Source organism: Oryzias latipes, chromosome 19, assembly GCF_053564925.1.
Source record: "Oryzias latipes strain Hd-rR chromosome 19, Olatipes_Hd-rR_3.1".
NCBI classification, from domain to species: Eukaryota; Metazoa; Chordata; class Actinopteri; order Beloniformes; family Adrianichthyidae; genus Oryzias; species Oryzias latipes.
The window spans coordinates 344347-354948 of NC_136255.1; the positions used below are offsets into that span (position 1 = coordinate 344347).

At 38.5% G+C, this 10602-nt stretch overlaps 2 long non-coding RNA genes across 2 annotated transcripts; one reads left to right on the plus strand and one right to left on the minus strand.

The window, feature by feature from the left end:
• Positions 1-2030: 2030 nt before the first annotated feature.
• Positions 2031-8900, minus strand: LOC144987906 (uncharacterized). The gene is made up of 2 exons (XR_013651593.1): positions 8769-8900; positions 2031-2858 (listed from the first exon to the last, which is right to left on the minus strand). It is a non-coding gene; the product is annotated as an uncharacterized LOC144987906 (long non-coding RNA).
• Positions 8556-9178, plus strand: LOC144987909 (uncharacterized). Its single transcript, XR_013651596.1, has 2 exons — positions 8556-8713; positions 8789-9178. It is a non-coding gene; the product is annotated as an uncharacterized LOC144987909 (long non-coding RNA).
• The last annotated feature ends 1424 nt before the right edge of the window (positions 9179-10602 follow it).

Here is a 10602-nt window from a genome sequence, read left to right on the forward strand (position 1 = left end):
CGAAGAAATAATGACGGACATTCTTAAATATCCCCTTACCAAGTACCAGTTGGAGCTACTGATGCTTGAAATATTCATGTTTTCTTTGTGTGATTCTGACAAGTGCGTAAACACTTGCTCTCTTCTTCTGAGTGTAAAGCGACTTTAAGAAGCGTAAAGTTGCGCAGCGCCACCTTGTGTACAGGAGTATTTCTGTTTTACATTAAGCGCCATCTAATGTCAGGGAATGAAATTGCATGTTCACTCGGCTCATTGTCAGCGAAAATCGCCTAGGTGTGAACACAAAAAACGTGTTGAAAGACGCTGGCGAATAACGCCTGGTGAATATTCGTCCCGGTGTGTACGGGCCTTTAGGCTGGGATACAAGGCGGCGGCAGCTAAAATGCCCCTCAACCACACACCACAGTGTGTTTACCTGGATCTGTTTCCTCCTTTGTGATCCCCCTTTCTCTTTAAAGACTTCCTTTAGAGTCAAGGCAGGGGCTGATGACTGCTGTTCCTCTCCGTGATACTGTTTTTTCTTTTTTTATATTATGTAGGTTGATTTTGAGAGTTTGAAGCCCCTTATAAATAAAATGTATCATTTTTATTAAACCACTCTTTTAAAATCTAAACTTAGTGTTTTTGCTGGTGTGGTGACACGGTAAACCAGAGGTGGTGAGAAAACCAATGGAAAACCTGAAATCTTACAAACCCAAAACTCAACAGAAATACAAAGTTTATTTTACATCACTTAATAGACAATTGAAACCACTAAAACACACACATATTCACACACATGCATATTTAAAAAATCCTAATTTGGCACATACAAAACAAGTAAAAAACAAACGTTAAGAAAGGCCCTGGAAGACGTGAGACCTCAGACGGAGGGGGGGTCTGTACCAAAACACAACACAATGCTGTTCTGCAGGTGCCAGAAAGAATTTCCTCCAGTGTGTCTCCCTTGAGCTGAGTGTCCGCTGGCCTTGGCTCTCTGACAACATTTCTGCTTCCACAGAGTGAAATGAAGGATGACACCTGCAGAATCTCAGCTACTTATGCCACTCCTGACTTCATTAACCCCTGTGCTATCCTAGGCACTTTACCATTGGGAGTTGGGTCATCTAGACCCACTAGACAGTGCTCTGAACCTTTTTTCTTCAATGATTTGTGATCTTCACTGGTGTCCATGGATTCCATGAAATCTTTCCACCTTTATCCACCTTTATCATGGTAGGGAGAACACAGTTCAATGGAGGGGGGGGGGGGTCATCTAAGATAGCACAAGGGTTAAATTAAAAACCTGGTGTTAGAAATTTGAACATAATGAATGTCACCTTTATTACCATTTTAAGCTTGCCAGGCTAAAAAAATGAAACATCTTGTATTCATTTTTACATTTATTGAAAGGCCAGTCACTCATTTTCTATCAAAAATCTCTTTTGTTCTTTAGAGCTTTTTTTTTAAGTTTAAACTAAAGACATTTGAGCAAAATGGATATCTTGTTCCTTTTTTAAGATTTTCAGGCTGAGAAAATGTGTTTTAGAGACATTTAATTTCTACTTAGCTCACACATTAAATGTTAAAAAACTTTGTGGAACTTCAAACAACTAAGTTTAGAAGTTTAGTTTCGTTAAGCTTTCCAGGATGACAGAATGCTATTTAGAGACATAATACATTTTGCTCTAATTTTGACATTTATTACACGGTAAACCATTCATTTTCTAACAAAAGCCTGAGTTTGGAAGTTTGAACAAAATCAATTTTAGACTTGTTGCCATCTTGTCCCTTTTTGTTCATTTCAACCTATAAAACACATATATTCTACACTACACATTTAGTCAAAATTAAGCCACTTGTTTTTTTTATTAAAAACTTGCTATCGCCTGGCTAAATTAGTTTAGGAGTTTAAACAATAAGGACTAAATCAATAATGTTGTTTTTTTCCTTTTCTAGTGTTTCTGACAGAACATGTGTAGGACAATGTTTATTCAGCACTTACTGCCAAAATTCATTTAAATTCCAAAACTGTTTTATTAAAAGTTAAAGACCCACTCTGATGAAAATGGTGTTTTTAATATGTTCTTGTAGTATTTTTCTCTTAACGGAGGACGTATATAAGGAAAATTAAAACTACATTTCTGAATATTTCTTTATTCAAATCGTGGTGAATAAGAAGCAGACAAAAAATGTTTCAAAAAGCTTAGTTGTCACGTAGAAAAACGATTGGTGGGCCAAAAGCTTGCATGCTGCATGTTTGCTGCTTTTCCATTGTAAAGGATTTTTTGAATTAGATTAAATAGTCACTTTAAGAAATAGCATAATTACATTAATTCTGATTTCTTTTTTTTAATCACCCATAGCGCTTTAAATGTGAGATAATGATCTGTAAGATCCAGCTGTGGCTGTTTCATAAAGATTGTTGATGGTATTAAGACACTCTGTGGCTAAAACATAAAATAAAATAATCAGAAGAAATTGAACCTAGCTTGATAAAACCCCAAGTTGAACCTATAATAAATATTTATTATTACTATTTTTTTATGATTGACAACAGCACATGAAAATTTAAAACATAGGGTTTCACCTTTTTTTTATAAACAGTGTACCTGTTTAACTACCTAGATAACTAAAGACTTAATTAAAGAGCTGATGAATGAGTTCGGTCTCGAGAGAGGTTCTGAACACCATTCAGCCTGCAGGTCGTGACAGTGTTTAACATTAACTTAAACTCAAGAAACATCTAACAAATAAAGCAAATAACAGCAAGCAGGTAAGACATTTCACAAAGGAGGCTGGAGTCAGTGGTTTTCTGGCTCTACCAGGGTGCCGTTCTTGTGTCCGATGGCATCTGTCATTGAGACCTTGTTGACAACCTTCACAAAAGCAAAAAAGACAGTAGCATTGTTAGTGTGTGTGGGGATCCACAGCGCCTGACTGAACGGCAGCACAACCTGTCCAGTAATACCACCGTTTGTATAAATCAGCGGGGTCCGTGTGCCAGTGCTGCCAAGACTGTCAACATGAACCAAGGAAATGTGTAAGGGTCGACGAGGTGACCGTTATCTGAAATTAACAGACGACGTTGAAGCCGACGCAAAAGCACACCTCGAAGGCCATTATCCCGCGTATGCCATGGTTACGTACAAAATAAATAAAAATTCAATCAGTTTTACTGCTTCATAATTGATATTTATTTTTGGTTAAAATTGCTTTTTCACAAAAAGCGGGCTACTTGAGAGTTTGCTTTTTGTGAGCTGGAACCGAGTTCACCTCTTGTTTTTGTCCAGATGATGAAGCAAACGTTTGTTTCAAAGAACCCAGTGCAAGGATCCAGAACATTTGGGCAATGTAACTGAAATTTATTTTTTAGGTGTGGCCTATCACAGTGGGATATCGTTTTTTAATGCACACCCAGCAGCCAATCATAATCGAGTTTTCATCTGGACCAAAGTATGACGTGATAAAAATTTGACCAAAACCAGCATCACATGACATCTAAAGAACAATTCCAACACCAACAGACTGCAGACTTTCTTTTTTTTTATTCTTTTTTTCAGCAAATAATACAGACAGTACAGTATCAAAACAACAACAACAAAAAAGGCAACAAAAAAAACAAAAAAAGATAAAGAGAAAAAAAAAGAAAAAGAAAAAACCCTGCTATTTTACTATTATGTGTTTAAATAGAGGTTGACTTGTCTATACACTGTTGAAATAGTCAATAAATGGTTGCCATGTTTCATAAAAAAGGTTTTCTTGCTGTTTCAATGAAGATTTAATCTTTTCTAAATTTAAGTATTGCATTATGTTTCTTACCAAATGAAGATATGTTGGGGGAAATTTGCTTTCCCAATTAAGTAGGATTAGACGTCTAGCTAGCCAATAGGGTAACATAATTCAAGACATTTTTTTGTTTACTGTTTAAGCAAATTCCAGTAGTTGGCACTCCAAATAATCCTGTTATAGGGTTCAATGCAAACTTAACCGTAAATATTAGAGACAACATTTCAAATATTTTTGTCCAATAAGGAATGATTTTGTTGCAGTCCCAAAATGTGTGGGACAGTGAGGCAGAAGTGTATCCACAACGTTCACATGAAGGGTCCACTACTGAGAACATTCTTGATAGTTTTTTCCTGGACAAGTGAAGTCTATGAAGGATTTTGAACTGGATTAAACCATGTCTGCTGCACACTGATGAGGAGTGAACTCGTTGCTGAGCTTTTATCCACTGTTCTTCCGTAATTGTTGTTTTCAAGTCCGAACTCCAGGCTTCTGTCAGATGATCCAATGTAGCGGTAGATTCAATGTTAAAAAGGTTATGATATATTATAGAAATTGAGCCCTTTTTCAATGGGTGGGTGAGTAAAATCTCATCCATAACATTTTCTTCTGGTTGACTGGGAAAGGTGGGAAAGATTGCACTAATAAGGTCACGAATCTGTAAATATTTGAAAAAGTCTTTGTTATCAAGATTATATTTTTGTTTTAATTGGTCAAATGTAGAGAAAGTCTTCTTTATGAACAAATCTGCTACTAAGTGGATCCCTTTAGAGCCCCATTGTTTACATGTATCATGTGATAGTAATTTATAAGCTTGATTGTTGGTCAATGGCATTTGTACTGAACAGAAATTCCATTTAAAATGTTTTCTTATATGGGACCAAATTTTAAGGGACTGAGATACAACTGGGTTCTGGCATTTAAATTTAGAAAGATCTGATGTACAATATAGCAGTGACTTTACTGTATTTGGGAAGAAAGCTTGATTTTCCAACTGTTCCCAGTCAGGTCTGGTTTTTACGTCCCAGAAGGACATACATCGAATATTACAGGACCAATAATACAGACGAAAGCTGGGTAGTCCTACTCCTCCCAAGAATTTTGGTCTTTGCAAAAAAAACCTTTTTAATTCTGGGTGTTTTTCTATTCCAAATAAATGATGAGATAAGAGAATCAATTTAAAAAAAAAACTTTTTATGAATTATAATAGGGATGCATTGGAAAAGGAATAAATATTTTGGCAATACATTCATTCTAACTATATTTACACGACCAGCTAATGAGATGGGTAGATTACCTAGACGCTTAAATTGTTTGTCTGTTTGTTGGTAAAGATTCAGAAAATTTTGTTTAAAAAGTCCAGATATATCTTTTGTTATGTTAATGCCAAGGTATCTGAAATTGTTCGAAACAACAAAAGGAAAAGATGCCAGTATATTCAAGTTTGTATTGCTGAAATTTATGGGAAACAATATGCTCTTTGAAATATTAATCTTGTATCCTGATATGTCACTAAATTTAGAAAGGGTAGTCATAATTGAAGGTATTGACGTGAGAGGTTCTGAAATGTACAAAAGCAGATCATCTGCGTATAAAGACACTCTATGCTCTGTATTTCCTCTCATAATCCCCTTATAAGTGCTAGAGGAACGCAAGGATATGGCGAGGGGTTGAATGACCAAAGAAATTAAAAGGGGAGATAAGGGGCAGCCCTGTCTTGTTGAACGTTGGAGAGAAAAAGGACTTGAACAAATGTTGTTTGTTTGTACTAACGCCTTGGGATCGGCATCAAGTAACTTTGTCAAAGAGATATAATTAGGTCCAAAGCCAAACCTAGACAGGGTTGAAAAGAGAATCCCATTCAACCCTGTCAAACGCCTTTTCTGCATCCAATGAGAGTAGGGTTACGGGTGTAAATAATATTTAACAACCTTCTGATGTTAAAAAACATTTGTCCTTAATAAATCCCGTTTGGTCTGGAGACACAACAGTTGGAAGAATGCTTTCTAAACGTCTAGCTAATATTTTAGCTAGTATTTTATTGTCTACATTTAAAAGGCTAATTGGTCTGTAAGATCCCGGTTCGGTCGGGTCTTTGCCAACTTTATGGATTAATGAGATGTTAGCATCGTATAAAGTTGGTGGTAAATGTCCTGTTGATAAAACTTCATTATAGACCTGCAGCAGCAGTGGGGCAAGCTGATCCTTAAACATTTTATAAAACTATGCGCTATACCCATCAGGACCTGGGGCCTCATTTATGAACGTTACACAAAACGTACGCACAATAGAATGCGTACGCCACTCTCTACGCAATAATTGAGATATATAAAAAGCAAACTTGACGGGAAAATGTGCGGTCCTTCACGCAAGCTCTGACCCAGGCGTACGCACAAAAACGGGTGAAATGAGAAACGGCGACACCGTCGGCAGATGGAAGAAACACGTGAAAGTGAAAATGACAATACTGCCTCTCAGAAATAACATGAAGACTTCACAAAGCAAGTCTTAGAATTAACAGCTACACCAACACCCGTTTGATCGATCAGCAGTGAAACAAACAAAAAAATCAAACGAAAATTACAACAGAAATTCAATGCAATATTGGCATGTTGTGCAATTCATCCTCATAAATAATATAGTTCACAGCACGAAATAATGTACAAAACTGATATTCTCGTTAATGTGTCCGTCTGGCGGAGCAGATATAGGTGCAATTAGACAGACAGACAGACAGATGGATAGATAGAGAGAGATGCATTAATTGTCCACTGGGAAAAGTTGTTTTCACATTAAAACATTTCTTCATAAGCTACAGAATTATGGTATTCGTGCATATGCCTTTAGTTTGTTTTATTTTTGATAAAACAATGTATGGCGTATGTCTCAACCATTCAGAAAGCAACAAGAAATTTCATTTGCGCTGATCAATTTCCCATTTCCAAGTGGATTATTACCGACATTTGTAGCTTGTCAGATGTAATTAAATGGAGGGAAATAAAATGCCCCATCACAATGCGTAATGACGCACAATGGCTGATCTTGCGCTCTTAGAAGATGTGGCAAATGGAAGAATTCAGAGTGAACGCATATTTAGACAGTAAGGAGACTTGTTGAGTGGCTTATGAGCCGGTTCCCACTTCCTCCAGCTGTCCTGTTGGACCTCTGCGGGCTTTTGGGGGGGGGTGTCACCCGGTGCATCTGGCGCGTCGTTGTTCCCCCTGCGCCTAAGTCACCACTCCACTTAAAAGGGATTCCCCAATTATGGCCGCCAGTCTCCCATCAAGAGGGGTCAGCTCCGGTGTCCCCCCCACCCCCCCACCCCCATGGCAGACACACTCTGGCGATGCAGCGCTAGACGTTTTTTTGCCTCCACTTTGATGTCCGACCATTTCTTTTTTATTTCGGCCACGATCCGAGGTTGTGAGGCTACAGCATTTACGGCGTCTGCCACCGTCTGCCGCTCACGTGCCTTTTTGGCATTATTAATGCCCACACTGTGCCCTCCAAACAACATTTTTCTCCTCTTTTTCACCTCGCCAACGGTAACTTCTACTTCACATTGAGTGAAGTTATGTTTTTTTGATTTCCTCTCTGTGTTTGCCATGGTTTCGCAATCAATGAATATTCATTTGCGGGCGTTTCACGGACTATTTATGGGCAACTATAGGCGTGTCATGAGGCCGCAAAAGCTGCGCTGCATTTAGAATTGGTTGTGATTTATCAAGGGAAAGATGCGTAGGATGTGTGTGCGTACGGTTTTATAAATCCCAATATTTCTGTGCGTACGCACATCCTATGTTTCATCCGTACGCCACTTCTGACGCAAATCCTACGCAAAGTTTTAGAAATGAGGCCCCAGGGCATTTGGAACTTTGCCTGCTGTGAATTGCAAATTTTATTTCTTCTTTTGTAATTTGTTCCTCTAACAACTTTTTATTTTCTAAGCTGATTGTGGGCATATGAATATTTTCAAAGAAATTGTCTATTAAGATTTGGTCATTTTTAGATTCTGAGGAGTAAAGTTTGGAGTAAAAACGTTTAAACACATCGTTAATTACTTTTGAATCTGTGGTGGTTTGCCCTGATTTGTATTTCAGTAATTAGTCTTGATGCTATATTTTCTTTAATTGGTTGGGCTAATAATTTTCCAGTGTTCTCGCCATGTTCATAATATTTGTGTTTCAGTTGTGTTAGTAGTTTTACGGTCTCAGTTGTATAGAGCAAATTAAGTTCCCCCCTTACAGACAACATTTTGTTGTAAATATCAGGTGTAGGAGATATGGCACACTGTCTGTCAATTGTGATTAAATCTTCGGTTATTTTTAATTCTTTTTCCTTTTGTTGTTTGTTTACGTGACTACTTAATGAAATAATTTGCCCTCGAATGTACACTTTTAGTGTTTCCCATAGTACAGATATTTTGATTTCCGGCTTGTCATTTATGTCAAGAAATATCTTCATTTCTTTTTTAATATCTTCTACAATTTTGCGGTCTCCCAAAAGTGTATTATTAAATCTCCACTTATTGTTTATTGGGTTCTGATCTATTGCTATTTGAGTTACTGGGCTGTGATCAGATATTATGATCGCCTCGTAGTCACAATTGCTGATTTTTGATAAATACGCATAGTCCAATAAAAAAAATCTATTCTAGAATAGGAGTGATGGACGGGAGAGAAAAAAATAATATTTTTTTAAGGTTGGTGACACCGTGTGAAATGGATCAAACAATTTATATTTTTCCATAAATGTTTTTATAGCTTTTGTTGATTTTGAGATGGCAGATACTTTTTGTGATGATTTTGTCATGGTGGCCTGGCAGTCTCCTCCCTCCTCCCAGCTCTGCTCCTGACTCTCAGCTGTGTCCACTCTGCTCATCATCTCGTCTGCTTCTTAAGGAGTCCTACCTCAAGTATTCTTCGCTAGTCCGTTAACACTGATGGTGCTTTACCTCGCTCTCAGCTACGCCTGGCCCCTTTGCTTTGTACCACGCTCACCTTGTTTTGTGTTGCCTCAGGTCTCGTCTTCCACGAGTGACACCGGAGCATTCCATCCTCCAGAGCAGAAGCTGCCTAATTTGACGTCCCCCAAGAACTCCAAGCCACGTCGCCTCAAGAACTCCTGCCACACCATTGCCGCTCCTTCCAACCACGTCTCAAGTTAAGGTCCGCACGGCTGCTTTCGACTCATCTGGTTTCCACCACGCTGACGGCTCGCTTCGTCAAGCTTCACCACACCACTTCCTCTGGATCCGCTGGCTCCTACAAAATAAAACCCCTTACTCACCGTTCTCTCACCTGCCTCCTTCTTCCGGGTTACAGCATCTGGGTCTGTCACGTGATCATATCATGACAGATTTATCCATAATTGAATCCATAACTAGATTAAAGTCTCTTCCAATAATCAACTTATGAGAATTTATATTTGGAAGTAATGAAAAAAATTATGTAATTTTCCTGTGATCATAACATACCGCCCATGAGGGTCTGATATTACAGTAAAGGGAACAAAAGGGATAGATTTTCTGATAATTATTGCTATTCCTCTGCTCTTAGCTGTAAAGTTGGAACGAAAAGTTTGTCCTATCCATTTTGCACTTAAATATTTATTTTCTCTTTCTCTTAAATGAGTTTCTTGTAAGAATCCAATGTCAGTTCCTAATTTTCTGAGATGTGTCAAAACCTTTCCCCGTTTTACTGCTCCATTTAATCCTTTGCAATTCCACGACACCCATTTCACCCCCCCTTTCTACAGTAAAACCCGTTCTGTTATCAGTAGACATTTAGATTATAAGGACAAAAAGAACACATTTTCAGTATTTTAAAGACAACCTCTATCAATAACAATATTCTGACTAATTCCAGGTGAAAAGATAAACAAAACAAGAAAACACACTGTTCCTTCTCTGAACTCTTTAAACAAACAGTTCTGCCAGAACCTAACCAAAGAGTGCAACTACAAAGAGAAAAATCTGAGTATATAAACTCAGAGAAGTAAGAGAACATATGACTTATCACTAAGCTCCTGTGAACAACAAAACTTTTTAATAAGCATAATATTTACTTCCCAGCTCATAAAGTTTTTGACTGGCTTGACTCTGGCAGACTTTCAGCTCTCCTCTTGTGGGCACAGGGAGTTGGACCTGATGAATCTTTCCGCAGATGGTGGATCTTTGAAGACGTGTCGCATGCCGTCCACTGTTACCACAAGCCTGGCTGGAAACTGCATGCTGTATGGGATTCCCGCGCTGCGAAGCTTTGCCTTCACCTGGTTGAACGCTGCTCGTTGTCTTCCAACCTCCGGGCTTACGTCTGGAAAGATGTGAACTGGGGATCCTTCGAAGCTTAATTTACCCTTTGCCCGGGACAGAGACATAATATTCTCTTTGTCAGAGAGGTAGTGGAGCCGGGCAATTATGGCTCGAGGTTTTTCTCCTATGCGTGGTTTTGGTGCGAGGCTTCCGTGAGCTTTATCAATCAGAATAGCCCGGCTGAAATTCTCTTCTCCAAGCACTTCCCCGAGAAATCTAGCCACAAACTTATTTGCATCATTTGCTTCAATGCCTTCTGCGATCCCAACAATTCTAATGTTCTGCCTGCGGCATCTGTTCTCCAAGTCAGAGCATTTGTCCGCCAGCCTTTTATTATCATCTAACAGCACTTGATATGATTTTTCAAGGGCCACCACTCTGTCAGACATGTCATTTAAAGATTTTTCCATGTCATCTTGTGTTTTTGCAGCTTCTTTCTGTGCTGCTGTTAGTTTGTCTACCCGGCCTGCAAATCCAGCTCGGATAGTTTCCGTGTTGCTTTCAGTCTGACATCTCCAGGA